General features: G+C 38.1%; 1 protein-coding gene across 9 annotated transcripts in view; it reads right to left on the reverse strand.

Moving 5' to 3' along the window:
- Nucleotides 1-18338, reverse strand: part of LOC144248939 (uncharacterized) — a 409608-nt gene that overhangs the window by 60965 nt on the left and 330305 nt on the right. For 6 of the 9 annotated variants that reach the window (XR_014957940.1, XR_014957939.1, XR_014957937.1 and 3 more), the window contains one exon: nt 4722-4767. The exons of the other annotated variants lie outside the window; for them this stretch is intronic. The gene's annotated coding sequence lies outside the window, so the exon portion shown is untranslated. The remainder of the gene's footprint in view (nt 1-4721; nt 4768-18338) is intronic. 9 annotated transcript variants of the gene reach the window in all.

Genomic DNA, 18338 nt, shown 5'->3' on the forward strand with positions numbered 1-18338 from the left:
AAATAAGCATTTGGAATGTAATAATTTAGGTGTAGGAAGGGGAAAAAAGGCACAAATAGTAACAATCACCAAGGCCATTAATCTCCTCAAAGCTACCTGCCAGATCTTGGCAGTAGAGGCAAAAGACTAGTTTTTTTTGGAAAGGACACAAATACAGTACTGTGGTTCATTACTTCTCCAGATGTATTGGTTTGGCTCTACTTATATAGACTTAAGTGGCACACATTGTCCAGAAAGTAACTAAATACTTGAAAAACATGAAGTTCTCATGTCAGATAATGGGCTTTTAAAATAATAAGAGTTTTCATAGAGTTGTTACATTTAACATCATTGTCATAGTTTATTTTGCCCCAAGAGCAATAGAGGAAAAAAGGTAGAGAGGAGAAGAACATGAACATATTGAAAGAAAAACAAAACCCACAAACCATCTGCAAAAGTTAATGGGTTGATATAAAAAAATCTACACAGTCAACAGCCATTGCACCTGGGTCTGCTTCTGCACAGTTTCTTATGGTAAGAAGATTAAAGATGATTCCATCCATGGCACCCAGATAGCCTTAAACTAAATGTTCCAGCTGAAAGGAATGTTGAATATGAGAAGATGATATAAAAATCCATCAACAATGAATGTCAATGGTTGGCACAGAACAAAACCACTGCTTGACCTGAGATTGGGGACTGGAGCTCTCAGACATGTGGAGCTTTCCAGAACGTAGCAAATAATCCCAGCTTCCCTTCTGTGATGATTCAGAAGGATTTCTTTGGAGGATCTGGGGTCATCTGCAGTATTTTCCAGTTCAACAATGAGAGAATCAAGGACCTGTTTGCATTCCCTAATGAAATGTAAATTACTTAGGAGGCTTCCCACAAGACCACATCAGAAGCCAGAACTGTCTTCTCAATGAAATGTTCTCAAAACCTCTCTCCATGGGTTTGCTCCATAGGCATGTGTGCTTGTGTTTTGGAAATGTTGATTTGTCATTTTAAGTTTTAATTCAATTGCCAGACAGAACCATGATATATTGTAAGGTTAAGATAATGAACAACACGGCAATTTCAGAAAATAACTATTAGCAGCATCATGAGTCACATTCTCATTTAAAACAGGGCAACACCAAATATTTCATTTCGTGTGAGATCACCCATATCAAAAAACAAAACAAAATACTTATTTTCATGCTGGGGAAGATTTATGTTAAACTCTAACAAACTGGAGCAATTATTTGATGCATTTGATTGTACTTGTACTGCAAGGGTCATGGTTTTTCCCTCTGGTGACAGAGGCCTTCCTTAGTTTTGAACTGCCAGACACAGTTACTTCTGGAATTGAACATACAGTCCAATCCTGGAGTACAGATATCCCATATATGTAATTTTATTCAACAAATTTATCTTTAAACTTTAAATCTTCAAAACTCGTAAAGAAAGGAATACCCTTGAAAATCTTACATGTAGATATGGATACTGTATTGTTTATCTTCTTCCTTCCACTGCTTAAAAAATTCTTTTCTCACAATCAAGCACAATCAAGCAAATTATTTCAGCCAATATTTAATGACATTAATACCAAAATCACAAAAATGAAAAAAAAAAAAAATTAAGCCACTAGGGACAGTTAGAAGCTGGATAACCTCAATCCTGTGGTGGGTTTAGCCCAAAGCACCTTTGCTACCTCAGTAATTTTGAAAATCTGCTTTTGAAGGATAAGAGGAAGATTTTTGCTGTTGTGATGAAATACAACAAAAAATAGTTCTGCTTCAGAAGGACTCAATAAAGCAGCTCCAAGCTGATAATATCCTGAAGAAGTAAAACCTTTGCCTCTGGCTCCAGCAGAGATCAGATCTCCACTGATACATGTTGACATCGTACCAGTATTTCCAGTTCAGGAGATTTTTGGCCATGACAGGTGTCCCTGAAAGGAGTGCAACTACCATAAACATCCAAATATTGCCAAAATTCATCGCTTTATAGCTGCAGAAAATACTGGGTCTGAATATGATCATCCTAATCTCCCTTTCATGGTCTTCCAAAGGAATAGGGAACAGGCATGGGAATATGAAGGAAAGGCTCCAGGTGTATTTCCAGCTGTAGGTGGATGTGCCACTTCCCTTCTGCAGGGTCACGTGTGGGAGCATGGCTCTCCACACTCCTGACTCTGGAACCTGCAGAGGCACAGAGGAGCCTGAGTCCCTCTTCCAAGACAGGGAGTTCACTCAGAGGATCCCACTGTCCAAAGTCACCAAAAAAAAAAAAAAACCAAAAGGGAGGATGCAGGCAAAGTGCAAAACTCCTTCCCAGCCTCCCCAAAATAGATTTGTGTATCCTTTCACTGAGATTCTGTCCTGTTACTTCAGTTCTTCCATAACCTTATTTATCAGATTTTCATCATTTTATCACAATAAATTTGTGTGCCAACCAGGAGGAACTGAAATTCATGAACTTCCCAGGCCCAGGTTCAGAAGTGAAGTACATATTGTTTCTTCCCGCAGTTGGAGACACACAGCTGTTCCTGTGTCAGCCAAAGCAGTGCTCAAACATCCAAGTCTGAGAGTTTATTTTTATCAGTCAGGAGGCCAACAGAGGCTTTACATGGGTTGGTTAGAATCCTACATTTGTTTGTATATTTTATCTATATATATCTCTATTTTATATATATATATATATATATATATATATATATATATACATACATACATACATATATACACGTTTATATATACATGTATATATATACACACATATATATACGTGCATATACATATATACATATATATACATATATATACATAAATACACATATATATACATATATATGCATATATATACACGCACACATATATATATACATATACATCACACACACACATATATTATATATATATATATATATATATGTATATGATACATGCATCCCTTGAAGCAAAGTCAGATCTGTCATCAGCTGAATGTTTAATGCAGATGCATTACTTGCCTAGCAGAGAATCTGCACCAGGGAGTACTGTATACCAGCACAGTGCATTTTGTGCTTCGCTGCAAGATTATCTCACCTCCATTTCCCTTAAAAATCTCGGTAGAAGAGGAAATTAAGGGAGACAAACTGAACTGCGATGCTCAGGGAGTCCCTTGATTCTGCCTGTCACAGTTTTAAGCCTGCCTGGGGCCTCAGGGGAGTCTGGCTGTTCTCAGTCCTCCTCTGCCAACCAGACAGTAACGGCCCAGTGCTTTTATTCATTACCCTGAATGTAATGCACTAAATTTAACAAGTAACACACTCAGCGGGAATTTATTGGCCTTTTGCAGAATGATTGCAAGGTAGGATATGGATATGGATTCCAATTACTGCTGACACCCAGATAAGAGGAACAAAGCCTATATATGATTGTTATTAATCAAAGGTGATACCTGGTATTGCAAAGAAAAGAAAAACAAACCAAGAATAATTTAAAAATACTTAACTAAGTACTTTTTTCCTATCAAAATGTCAGTTGTTGCAAATAAAATTATGCTGGCATTTTCTAGCTAGGAATAATAAAAAAGATAAGCATATTGTGCAAAAATGGTCAGAAAGAAAATGTAAATAAAAACCTGCTATTGATTATAAAATGGCATGCAGAAAACTCACATCCCAAGCTATGTAGTATGCTGTGTAGAGCTTAAAAAAGAAATATGGCTGTTTCACAGCTACAGAAGTATTAATAATCACTAAACAAAATGAAAATTCTGTGTAATATACTCCAGAGAGCTGAGATTCGTATTCAGATGACAGTATTAAAAGATGAGATAGGAAGAAATTAATTTTTCTTATTCACATCTGGAGTTTAAATAGGTACAATATGAATGGGCAAAGAACAAGCCAAAGACCAGTGCATCAAAATTCCAGAGACCAACAGATGTGAAACATATGTAATATCTCTCCCAAACCTCTCCCAGGTGTGCACAGAATCAAACCACTGAGTTATATGGGATTGCATTCATTTCATAACACTGCACCCCACAGCATCTTAAATACTATGGTCATTCAGAGCAGTGAGAGGCAAAGAATTTGGATTCATAGTGTTTGGAATTGCCACTCAGCTTGGACATAGGAGATGAAAATCCTTTCCAAGTTGTCTAAACTGTTGAGGTCAGCAAAGTGGGACAAGACAGCTTATGAAGGTTCTCACTATTATTTCCCATATTCAGGCTGAACACATCAGATGAATATTTCCTGCTAACAATTCCTTTCCCTTTCTGGATAAATTACATTTCAAAATGACAGTATTAAAAGGGATGAAAATTTTTGAAAGACACAACAGAAACATTTCTTGAAATGTAGTGAGTCTGCTATTCACTGACAGACTGCCTGATATGACTATAACATATGTTTTACTTAAAAAATTAATCAGAAAATGTAAAAATTATGTTGCAAATACCACAGTGGCCCTTCCTGGATCTATCCTAGAACTCTTTCCTGCTGCTTGAGAACCTTTTTATTTTGCAGTCCCTTCAGTCTTTGTAAAAGGCAATGTATATGCCCACTGGGACCAGAACTGACACAGTAGCTGTCTCAAACAAACCATCACAAACTTTTCAGTGAGGCTTCCAGAAAGGAATTCAATGCAATGACTTGGAGAACAAGCTTAAAAGAACTTTGACAATTCTGTCTTTAAATAAAGATTTTATTCTACAAGACATCATTATCACATCATCTACATAAGACAAGGCAGATACATAAGACTTACAGCACATCTAACTGGGGTTAGACTTTCCTGGGATGCTGCCTCTCACCTGTGAAAAGCAAGACAGCAGTTTTTTGGTGACATTGAGAATTACATTTTCATCTCTCTTGTGAGGAAAAATGCCATAAGCAGTGATCATCCAAGATATATAAATAAAATACAAGTTGTAAAAATTTATACATTTCATCAAATAAAGAGGGGAGAAAAATAATTTTAACAAAGGCCTTTACTTAGTGAAACAGAAAAGCAATCATATTTTGTCACTGGTTTTTTGCTACTTTCCTGGTATACGAAAGGGGTTTGAGAGTGGGTACAGCAGGAAGAGAATAAACAGGAAATTTTAGGAAATAAAAGGAAATAAATTTTTTAGGAAATAAAACTTTTATTTTTAGGAAATAAAAATTTTTTTAAACACATCCTATATACATTATATACTATATATTATCTATCACATGACATTTGCTATTTATGTATGAATGATGTATTGTATGAGAGCATAAAATCATTTTTGCTGCATTTAATGTTGTAAGGTTTTACTGATAAATATTGGATTGCATTTATACAGGATTTCATACTGAGGGACAGTCAGCTCAGTGATGCAGCCTTGGATATGAAACGGGCCTTTTACTTTTATTAATAGCTCTAGCATTTTCCTGCAATACATGAAGTTTTTCACTGAGGCAGAAATGGAAACAGCTAAAATTTTGATTCATCAGAGAATGCAGCTACATTTACAAGTTTAATCTTGAGATTAGTGCTCACCAGGGCTTTGTAAATAAGGACTTTACTAAGTAATGACTTAGTAAATACACTATTTCCCCAACATTGGCTTCAGAGATTACTTCTGTAGTCCTCCAGCTAAAATGCATGCTGGTGTTTTACAGTCCTTGCTCACAGTAAAATAAATGCACAGAAGGTAAGGTTCTCTGATTGTCTATACATTGTTTTCCAAAGGACATGAAACTAATGTTGTTTCCTCGTATTGCAACTAGAACCTTATAAGAGGAAAAGCCCTACGGGTGGCAACAAATGTTGAAACTCCAGTCTTTTGTTCTCAAATGTTAATGACAAAAATCCAACAACATTTTCCGAAAAAGATTACAATTTAAAATGGTAATGGTACATTTGTCTCAAGAGAATTTGTATTCTGTCTGCAAACCAATCAAGATATGGTAAAAGGATTTAGAGAGACATCACAGCTGAATGCATAAAATCCTGGGAACAAAGAATGGTACCTGCATGCAGGAGACAGCTGGCAATACCCATCAGTGGATTCTCTTTATTCTTGCAAATAAAAAACCATCTAAATTCTGACAGTTTCTGCTATATGTGACCAGTTTTATTCACACCACACTGTCAAGGAAGTCACTCTGTCCTCCATATTTTTGCTAGCCCATACCAGGGATGTGTATTAGATCCAGGCCCTTCTGATTGGAATAAAAATCACCCAAATGTGGATCAGGTTGATAACTCTAATGTAAAATTTTATCTTCTCCTCCCCCACCCTGCCCCGAATTTCTCACAATGCTTTTAACACACTAATCCTTAAGAATCATTTAAGCAATATGAGCAGGAGAAGGCATCACACTGGAAGAGAATAATTTCATGCCTCAGATGTGTTGTGAAGCATGAGGATGAAGAATAAGTGACTTCAGTCACCTGAGAAGTGCAATGATTGCCAGAAATGCACTGCCTAAAGTATTTTTTGCTATTATTTAATGGGAATTATTTTTAAAAAGGTCAAAAAGAATCATTAGATTTGAGTGATTAAGGTGTCAACCATACAGCTTGTAATTCACTTTTTAATAAATAAGTTCACTCATCATGCTTTTAAAAATAAAGTGTATATTTTAAATATTAAAAAGGACCTCCTTGCTCAGGTGAACTTCCACCCTGGCCAAGGTCTGCTACATGAGCTGGGAAAACAGTGTTTGGGTCCCTCCACCTACATGAAGAGACTTTCATGATGATGTTTGTACAAACCCAAAGAAAGTATCACCATTCAGAAGTGTCCATTTTCCCTTCCTCTGAGTGATTCCTCTGCCACAGTCTTCCTTGGTTTAGGAATGCCAAAAAAGTAAACACATGTTCTGCACCACTGTATAGGCAAGAGACGTCAGTGCTCTCTGGGTCAAGCATCTGTTTCAATGTGGAGCACATATCTCAAATTTTATTCTTAGTTTTGTTGGAGCTTTTGTCACAATTTTGTTTATTTTACAGTGAAAAATCACTTCTATTCTTCAGGGTTGAATAAAATTGCATTTTCTTGTGTAGATTTAATTTTTAATAAAAAAAGAGGTTTCATAAAACCTGTAAAATTAAAAATTTAAGAATTCATCTTTCATTACATGGACAACAACCTACAGTTCTGTTTGTGGAGGCATCATCTCATGGGTTCTACAAGGCAAATTATCAAGCATTGAATGGAAACAACACTTTGGTTTTGGAAAAACGGTATCATCTTTCTTTTGAAAAGAATTGAACTGTAGCTAATTTTTAAAGTCTTATCATTAATTTAAAGTTTAATCTTTAAAGAACACAGTCCTACTCTCATTCTTGGTATATGTTTTAATTTGACCATACTAGATACTGGGAAACATTTCCTTTCTTATTTATGTCATTTTATATTTCTTTAATGGCATGATACTAAGGTTTTTTTTTATTTGCCTGATAACATAAGGGAAAAAAAAAACTTAAATATTTAAAGAGCCAGAGGAAAAGAAAAGACATTCCAGATTTTAAACCAGAGTATTTCTTACTCCTGTTAGTTTGTTATGGCTCTGAGGAACTCATCAGAGTAACCTGAAGCACTTCTGATGTTGCTATCACAATTAAATATTTAAATTAAGGGATTTATTTTTGCTCTCCTGGTCAAGTATCACATACAGGTAAAATGTGATAAGAAGTCAAGAGGATAAGGCACACTTGTGGGAGTATTCTCACAACCTACTCAAGGTACATAACACAGACATGACTCTGTGTAACTCAGTTTAGCAGCCAACATCCAGCACAGAGGGAATAATGTGTAGAGGCACGTTCTGTCAGAGGGTAGTAAAGAAGGTTAGTTAGTTCTAAACAGCAAAGTATTACATTCAAACTAAGTTTACAGGGCATTTACTGATTGCTAAAATGCATGAAATGCTGTAATTTCCTCTTTCTAGCCGGATCTTCTGCTGGTGTTCCACTTTTAGCAATTGTTCTGGGAATAAAGAGAAAGGAGTGTGTTGGTCTCAGCACCTGAAAGCAGGAGAGATCCTGCAAGTGTTTGTCTTTCACATTAGACAGGATCAGCTATGGAAGGACTTTGGGGGCTCAGAAGGACTTGACAGATTTGCATCCTCAAGAAAAGACCACTTTGCTGCCAGTTGTAAACAATATTTACTGGGGTGGGTAGTGGGCTTAATTACCTAGAATAAAATTTCTCACTTTAAGTAGTCAAACTGGTAATCATGAAATCATTTTCTCTTAGTCATCATCTTCCTTGTGCCCCTCCCTGCCTTCCCTGTGATCTGGTTTACATGCCCTCATTTGCAAATATTTTTGGGGCAATGTCAGGTTGCTTTAGGCCAAACAATGAGATTTCTTATCTATTTTTATAAAATGTAATCCCACTGGCAATGTTGGCTTGATTTCTGTAATGGTTACAATGAAAACAGTGTTTTATTTGGCTTTAATACTGTGATCACAGATGAAACATTACAGGACTATGCCAGAATATGAGGACCAGGCACCGAAACCAACTCTAAACAAAAACTGAAACTATGTAGTCTGTATTTTCGTTATGAAATATGAAAAAAAAGGTGTGTGTGTGTGTGGGGAAATAACCTTAAAACACCCATAAAAGTTGCTTATATAAAGAACTAAATTTATTATATAGCAATATACCACTGGTATATTGTAACATGCTGCTGGTGTGGTATCAACCAGAGCTGTGGGGTCCCAGATGGGGTAATGTTCATTAACACCCATCAGCTGGATAATTTATCAGCCAACCAGCACGTGGAGTTTCTCTCCCGTCTTCTGCAATTCAAGGGGGACCCTCCCCTCCAGCCCACTCCCACTCTGAGTTTAACCACACAGCAAAACTTTTATGCTGTTGTTGCCAGGATGTCTAATCCACACTAAATATGCTAATCAAGAAATACCTCAAGGGCCTTTTTGTGATAGTTTTGGTTATACATGTATGCTAAATCTGCAGCTTTCAGCATTATCTTCAGCAAGAAGTCACCATCTCTGGTTCATGAAATGCCATTTTCTTTGTTCCGTATAATAGACAGGTTTCAAACATTATCAACAAACACAGGCTGGGAGATCAGCTCAGAAGGACACATTCCACAGAGGCAAGATTCTCCTTCTACATGTTGATCTTCTAATCAAGTGATATCAGCACAAAAAATTTGGTGAGGAAAGGGGAGGGAAGCTGAGAAGAAGTGTCCACCCTGCCATAGCACGCACAGAGGATATCCTGTATACAAGAACCCTGTGATGGATAGTGCTCGCAAAGCTTTGGGAGAGAAACCTGCTTTGCTCTTTTAAGGGCATGAAAAGCCTACCTTATCCCATGGCAAAATTATGCAAATATCTGTTAGTGAAATCTCACAAACTATCCCTTCCAACAGTAGTTTTAATTGCAAGTTTTTCATAGACAGGAGAGGGGTTTATATCGTGCCTTGAAATCACTAAAACTGTAAGACCGTGTTACACTGCATGTAAATGCTGGGAAAGAGCACATTTGAAAACTGAAGAAAATGGTGGATCTTCCTCCTTCTCCAGCCTGATTTTGTGAACTCAAATGTCCATGTGATGTGGTGCTGCTCTGCCTGCACCCACCCCGGGGCCTGGGTGCTAGGCACTGATGTATTCATCAGTGGCAGATGCCCAGAGCCTTGAGTCTGGACCCTCCTTTTTCCCAAGAAGAAAGGAAAATCAGGGAAGTACTTAAAGAAACAATATGTCGGTTCTTTGTAGCTTCTTTGCTCTCTCACTGCAGGTACCAGCCTAAGATGGAGTGCTGTGTGCTAAAACAGACCTCTCGTAAATATTTCATATTCATGAGACAAGCAAAAAAGGCCTGTCACCACCCTGTGCATTTCTATTATTTAAAGGGTCACTAATCAAGCAGTGAACTTACCTTTCCGACAAATCTCCATACCAGACAATCAATATTCATCTGGTGCTAGCGATACCCTTTCCCCACCCGCCCAGCATGGGGGTGCAAGCTGGACTGTCCTCCTCCTCCTCCTCCCTGGGGATTAACACAGCCTGGGCAACGAGCCCTGAGGACCTGGGAGGGTGTGCTGTGTCCAGCACCCCCGGGAAAGGGTTTGGAATTGTCACCATCCGCTGCAGTGGGTACAGTAGTGGCGGGACTAGGAAGGGTTAAAGTTTTGTCTGTGACACTGAAATTGAGGCCAGCTGTAGGTCATATTCATGTCCCAGTCACAGGAAAATGAACCTGTGAGACAGAACCTAATTATCTGCTAAACCAAAAGCCAGTCTCAGTTCAATAACTTACGACAGAGCTGGCAGCCAGATATAGTGTTGTCATGGTAACGCCAAAAAAAAAATCCACTGCAGTAGAGAACAAGAAGGAAAAGAAGGAGACTGTAACCCTGAATATGCTGTAGCCATTTGATCTTGGACAAGTAGATATGTCTAAAGAGCCAGATTGCTACAACTGTCTATCCACTTTAATATCCTCTATAATTACTGAAATGAAAAATGCAATTACAGTGTGCTCTGAGCTAAAAACCAGGAATAACTGGCTAACTGGGAATTAATTTTAGAGGGAACAATATCGGTTTCTTTCCCCTCTCAACACACATGGACTGAGAAGTATGTGGGGGCTGGAGAGCAGAGCCGCCTGCTTCCTGCTAGTCCAAAATCACTGCATGCCAATCAAACCCTTGCTTTTCCCTGCCACCTTCCCCTCCTCCCTCTTCCATCCACAATCCATTACAGACAAGGGAAAAGTTCAGTAGAGCAAAGCACTAAAGATCTTGCTTTGTGGACTGCAATGAATGAACTACATGAAGTTAAGGGTGACATGGGTTTACAGCTCACACAAAAACATCCTGAGCATGGCCCCTTACACAAGGACACACATTAAGTCAGCTGTCCCTGGTGGAACCATGCTCCTGGGAGCCAGGGGGTGAGGGATCCTGTCCTCCCAGCATGCTCCTACTGGAGCTGAGCACAGCATCCTCAAGCAGAGCTGGTGCTGGCTATGGGGCTTTTTCCAGCTGAATCCCCTCAGGTAGCAAAACAAAGGATCATCCTTGGATTGCTCACCGAGCTGGCCGGGCACATGGGCACAGACCGTCAGCACCCTGCTCTGCCAGGCCCCTCGGCACAGCTGAGAAAATTTACAACAAATCAGACACAAGTACACACCAAACAAAAAAATTGAATTGTGCTTTGAAATATATATTCAAAAAGTCATATATCTATGCATATATATATATATATATATATAAAAATATATGTGCACATATTGTTTACTATTGTGAGGACCACAACACCTATCTCTGTTTTGGTCAGAGACTCAGATTTGATGTTGGAAAGATCAGAAGTGATTCTGTGAAAGAACATATATCTGTTTATATGTAATAAAGACAGAGATCGTAAATGAAACACCATGGTTAGAAGTACAATTAAAGCAAATAAGCTATTTATTTGACACTTCTGTATCAGCATTTCCAGCTTCTGGAAGAGCTATCTGTGCTTCTCAGAGCAGCTTGCTGAACAGTGAGACTTCACTCCCAGATGCTGGAAGCTGCATGGTTTCAGGCTCTCACATAGGCATGCTATTCAGACTCAAAATGTTCTTGCCATTACTAATTGTATAAGAGACTTCTGAAAAAATGGCAGCATTTCAGATGGTTAAATCAGAGATTTCAGATAACAAAATCATTTCCAAAATTTGATCAAGAAATGATATTGTCCTTATATTTTTACTGTGCACAGGCTTTCTTTCTTCTGGCAGGGCAACTGAAGACCAGATTTGGCAGTTCTTTTCCAGGAACAAAAGTTCTTACTCTAGTAATAATGGTGTCTGGATAAAAACAACTAATTTAAATATGGCACCTTCTGGAGAAACAGATCTACAAGTGATCGATCTACAAGTGATATATAAATGATACACCTTACGTATCACTTACCAATTCACAATGCTGTGTATGTGTAACTAAAAAAAAAAAGAAAGTTAATTCAAGAGCATGTTATTGGCATTTTAGCTTTTTAAATAAAATATGAAAAAAACACCCAAAAAACCAACCTAAACTCCACAAAAATCCACAAGCAACACATCATGTAGATTTGCATGTCTCTGTATAGTTTGAGACTGGAATCCTGATCTTGTAAATACTTGCCATTAGTACCCACTCCAATGAGTAGTTCTGTTGAGGTAATAGAGGTGTCTGGTATCTACAGAGAAGTGGAGCATGACCTTTCTACACCTGCACAGTTTTTGTCAGCAGCAATGCAGATCAAAAGATGCCCATAGCAATATTTTCAATCAGCCAGCCTGACACTTGGCATGTGTGAGGGCTCCTAAGGTCTGTGGGTCTAAACCTGATTATGGCGGTCATTAATTTGGTCTGATTTTCATCATAGAAAATATGAACGAACTCATGCTTTTCTTTCACTGATCTCTTTGTTTCAGAAATGCTAGCAACTTGCTCCTCTATCAGTCTGAGAATAGTGCTTAGTCTTTTTAAATTATAAAAAGGATTTTTAGGAAAATATCTTCTGGAAATTTGCTTTAATACACTGGTTTGCAGCCTTCAAGGAATCTATGTAAGCTGATAAGTCATTTTTGAGAGAAATTTATCAAAGAGGCCTCTGAATCTTTTCTGCAAGAAACACTCTCACAGGAAGTTCAGAGGCATGAAAATAATGCAAAAGAAGAGAGAAATTAATGAGAAAAGGTGAACAGCTTCAGCACAGGGAACAGAAATTCCAATTCTGTTTAAAAAACTGAAATGAAAAAGACCCTGGTCATCACACACAGTAAAAGGAAAAAAGTTTGGATTTTGCTACTGAAATGTGTTTTGTTTTTCACCTGAGCCTGAAGTCATTTTGAGATAGCACTTCCAAAAAGAGTGGACTGCCCTTTCCCTCTCACAGGGATCTGCTGAGGAGAGACAGGCTTGTCCTGGGGATGGAGAAAAGGGGAGTCCCAGTGTGGGTCTGCAGAACCTCTGTGCAGCAGAGCTGCCTCTGCTCACTCCGAGTCTGACAGAGCCACTGTCAGGGCTGGAGCTTTTTCAGGAAAGAGGTACCCACCCAACCTGTGATGTTGGCAGCACATTTATCACTAACAAATCCCTGGACTGTACACTTTAAGCTGCTTGTTGTCGTTATGAAAGGGGTTAGCTAGAGTACTGATATGTTTACACAGCTGAAATCTAAACGTGTGCCTCAGTTGGTGTCCTGACATTTGTTGAAAACAGACCAAAAAGAGACCAATTAATGAAAAATGAGAGCACAATTTCGTAATGGCAGAAGCATTACAGACAGCTATTGGTTAAAAAGTCTACCTTTTAACATCAATGTTAAAAAATAAATAAAGAAGAAATTAAAGAAAGAGAAATCATGACCTGACCATTATGGCAGTAACTGTGGTCAAATGCTGTCTTGTGTCCCTGTATGAAACTGCAGCTTTCATAAATCTGTGCTACACAAAGTATCCACTGACATATTTTATTAATCTGTGCTTTTATCCAACCTCCTTAAAATATAAGCTCAGAAAATCAAAGCTGGTAGTAAAAGTCACAATTGAGTATTCCAAGGCAGCATTTTAATTTTCTGAACAAAATACAGTTTGTGAAGTTCTCAAGAGTACAATGGAATAGGACAGGTAACACAGGACTTATGTGTTAAATGTCTGTTGCCTTTTGTGATGACTTGAAGCACCTGAGACATCAATGTCAGGCTGGTGGATATGTCACACAGTTCCAGTGGACTTGCCATCTTTGGGAGCACCAGTAGGATACCCTAAGGCAAGTAGCAAATGTAATTTTATATTTTCTAAATATTTCTAATGACTTATAGCTTCTCCAAAGTCCCAAGCACTAAATTTTAGTCAGGCCTGAAAGAAATACCAAATAACCTCATGAATCCATTTGTCTCATCAGCTGGGTTGTAATATGCCTTAATATACTGGCATTGTACTGCAGAGTGTACTTGATCTAATCCCCCTAAAATCAGCACTTACTATTAGATGATAAATTTTGTTCTAGAAATGTGAACTCAATCACTATATTAAAAAGTGAGAATTGTGAATTACTTCAGGTAGAGTCTTTAGTAATACCATACAATTTACAAATTGTGATGCTATAGTTACTTTAAAAAATCACATATAGTTGACATAAATCATCCAATAAAGCTGTTATATTAAACGCTAAAATCACTGTTTAAACTAAGCAGTTAATATTTAAACTCATGTTCCATTAAAAATATGCCAGGATAGTTTGCATCATGTTAAATGATATACAGTGAGACCACTTGATTTCTTTCTATTTTTGTTGCAGTTTTTAGATCCTGAGCAAAGCAGCTAAATATTATATTTCTTTGGTTCAATCTAAACAGAACCTTTCAGTCTTGGAATATAGACAGTTTAGAGTCTTTTTCCAGAGCTAGCATTCTACTTTGGTGCAGTAGGATTCAATATAAACTTCTCATCTTGTCCTTAAAACCCATGAGTTGGTAGACATGATGTTCTGACAAGGGAAATGCTTTCCAGGGTTCATTACACTATCCCCCATGTAATTTGGGAATATGTTAATCACAGAAGGATCCAGCTCATAGTATGGACTTTTTTGAGAGTGGAAGTAGTTTTGAGTAAGTTTCTTGTAAGGATGGTGGCCAACATCTTCAAAATGTTTCAATTTGATGGTGACATCTTAGCAGCCAAAGCCAAAGGCTCCCCTTGACTTTAACAAGGCAAAATCATTCCTTTATGGAAACTACAAGGCTGGGAGATGTCTTCCAGGACATGCTTTATACTGATAAAAACAGCCATCAGGACATCACAGTGCCAAATGTCACAGTTCTGATTTAATCCTCCTTTAAGTCTCTCCATTGTACTGAACAGTGTGTGGCTGGAGAAGTGTGCCAATAAGCTACACATATCGGAAAAAAACATTGGCCCCAGGTAAAATCTTTCATGTGACTAAACATTAGAAATTCTCCCTGACAAGAAAACACTTGGTGACAAATTAGGTGAGCATAATGATGCAGGTTACACAGAGGCATTGCACCTTGGAAAACCATGCAAACTTCTTACGCATGGCTCTGACATTTTCTTAGTCTTCCTTGGATGCAAATGAATCTGCAGAACATAGAGATATTTGTAATCAATGATGTTTGTAATCATTGTTATCACACCAAAAAGGTTCAAAAAATTAAGGCACAAGTAATTAACACATGCACAAAAGAAAAGAAAAATTGTGCCAAGGGTGCTTAAATAGGTTGGTACTGGCTATCAGTCACTGCATTGAATTCCACAGGAGACAGACAAAAAAACCAAACCACAACAGAGAAGCATCACTTGTCCTGATCTTATCCTTTTCCTTGGGCATGTCCTAGTGGCTATTGTCAGAGGAAAAGGATTCTGGGCTAAACGCTAGCAATTTGCTAGATTGGTAGCATTTCTCTCCATACCAGATGTGTTTTATTAGTCCTCAAGATGTGCTGTGATAAAGCCCACGGACAGTGTCTAGACACAGCACATAGCTAAGGCCTTTGGAAGTCATTTGATGCACTGGGTCTGTGTTATATATGCATGGTTTTAATGAGCTTCTTGCAGGTTTTCCAGGAATACTGTGCAGCAGGCAAGAGACACACAAAGAGAGAAAAATCCTTACCTTTGATTTCACACCTGTTGCTATAGATACCACAATGTGTTTCACTCTATCCTGTTTAAGGGGCTTAAACATGGAATGGCCATCAGATATTTTTAATCCTCTGTATGCTAAGGATGCTTTTCCTTTCTCAGTTTCACACCGGAATGCATCTGTTGGCAAATTTAGGCACAGCTTACTCACTGGCTTAGATTCTCACACATGCATCACCTTACACCACCTTCCTTTTTTTAACCAGTGTCCTCTAGATAGTTTTGTTTTGCCATGTAGGAAAACTGAAATTTTGCAGATTATGATAGGTCCTTGTGAAACTATTGGAAAGAACATTTCTGGCTCAGTTTTGGACCTTCAGTCACTGGAGGTCTGATGCCACCTCAAAGCCTGCATCTTGGGCAGTGGCTGTGCTCCAAAAGGGGTGTTGTGCTATGTATCAGAGCAGTCAGAGTGAAGGACACTTGGGATCATATTTACTTACATTTGTTAGTGCAGCAGTTTCCTAGGTACTACAGTCACTAAGCTCATTCCCCTCCCTCTTGTCTTTACAGTGCGTTCTTACCAGCCAGGCAAAAGAAAAAAAAGTTAAAATAAAAATAGAAAAAAACACTTTAATTCCATTTGCTTGGGGTTTATTTTTGTTTCTTCAAATAATAAAAAGTGCAGCTGAAATTTTTAGAACTTCTGGGCCATTTTTGCTGCAGAAAGGCTGTTACAAGCATGACAATTTATTGCACAATGGGATGTCCTGTTTTGCCAATACTGCCAATACTGTCAATTCTGTCACTTTGGAGCACCCCATGGGAATTCCTGTGCAGGAGAGCAGACCTGAGCCTGCCTTTTCATCCTTCCAGTGCAGGACAGCTACTCTATTTGGAAGTGGGAAAAAGGTAGTGCAGGTTCAGGAGCTGTGCCCATCACCCTCAGCAGGCTGTCAGAAAAGGTGGTTACTTTCCCAGTGGTACCAGGTCCTGTGATGCACTGCACACACATGTATTTCTGTAATTTTAAACTTTACGTGGGAAACCAGAGGCGTTGTATAGAGCAACTAATCCTCCAATAAAATAATGGAAATTCTGAATAAGACACACACACACAAAAAAGAACAAGACCATATTTGGAGTATCTCAAGATTTGAGAAATGAAATTGATTTCCATTCAAATCAGGTCTTTTACTCTTCTTGAAAATGTCAGGGTGTCAGCTTTGGCCATTACCAGGCTGTGATTTATAGTTGAGGCAGAGCAATAATACTCAGGTGACTGTCTGGAACTGTACTGCTGTGTCTGGAAAGGCTACAGATGACAGCTTCCTCCTTTCTTAACCAACTTGCATTGCTTATCTAAGATCAGTCTTCCCCCCCATCTCTTCTCCCCAAACACATGATAGGAAAATGATAAAATGTATAGGCTTGCAGACTTACTGAGATCACACAAATACGCCTTGTGAAGGGACTAGGTTACAGAATTTTGGAGAAACATATTAAAAATAATCCTTTAGCTAGCTATATCCTAGCTGTTTGGATGGATACCTGTAAATGTGAGACTGATTGCCTGGCTTCAACACATGGGTATGTTTTAATCCATCTGTAGGATCTATTTCTGTAACTCGAGCATACAAGAAACACAGAATATGCTGAAACTAAGCAAGCTTTCAAATAATAAGAATTATACAGCTGCTGTCATTTCCTTCTGAAATTAAACACAATTTATTCAATAAATAGATTACTGGAGGTCAAAACCTACCTGGTTAATAATTACTCAAACACCGATAAGTTAATTCTGTATTTCTCCCATTGACATAAGGTTTTGCTTAAATAATGGCAACAGAAGTACTTAACAGTTTAGGTGATAAACTCCTACTAATTTTAACTGGAATTGGGAACTTTTAAATACCTAAAAAAAGACTTTTCCAAATCATTTTCTCTCTTTATTCCTTTAGCTATACTTGTGATCTCAGTATAGTGAATCAAAGAAGAGAATAAACAAGATAAATGAGTAAGTCCAACAAAAGAATACTAGCAAGCTAATATTCCTGACATCAGCTCTCTCATTCTGCTATTAGTATTTGCAGAAGATATTGACAAAATGGGAAAGACTCAAACAAGAACAAGCAAAATGATCTGATCTTCCCAAAAATCTTAGAGTAAGACAATGAAGACAATCTCATTAATTTTTCACTGAAAATCCTAAGAGGGGGAAGGAAGCAAATGACCATTTATATTGTCAGGAAAATTAAAAAGATAGCTGGAAACTAATGCTAAACAAGTTCTAATTAGAAATAAAGCCTATGTTTTTAATATTGATGTAATAGACTACTGGGAGACTGTTCCAGGACATTATTATGGATTCTCTGCCATCCCAAATCCTAAATATACATGCTAACCAAACAGAAATTGTTGGTGTTGACGTGGGAGTTGCTTGGTGAATGCTTTGGCATGTTTTATGGAGGAAGTCAGACTGGATGATTGAGTTTGCCTTGGCAGAGGACGGGATATTTCTGCTGTGTGTGGGAGGAGGGAGGGAGGGGAAGAGAGCAAGGGGAGGGAAAAGGAGGGAAAGAAAGAAGGAGATGCCTGGATGTATTTCTAGTCTAGCCCATGTAAGGTGCAAGTAGTACCAAGTTTCCTGATCTAGTGAATGGCACATGGTATCTGGAAGCAGACAGGATATAGGAAAGCATCCATGGCATTCATGGGTGGTATTCATCCACAGGTTTTACCACAGACAGAAGAACCTTTAAGTCCTCTCAGAAGACTACTGC

This window comes from Lonchura striata, chromosome 1 (genome assembly GCF_050655825.1).
Source record: "Lonchura striata isolate lonStrDom1 chromosome 1, ASM5065582v1, whole genome shotgun sequence".
Taxonomy (NCBI): Eukaryota; Metazoa; Chordata; class Aves; order Passeriformes; family Estrildidae; genus Lonchura; species Lonchura striata.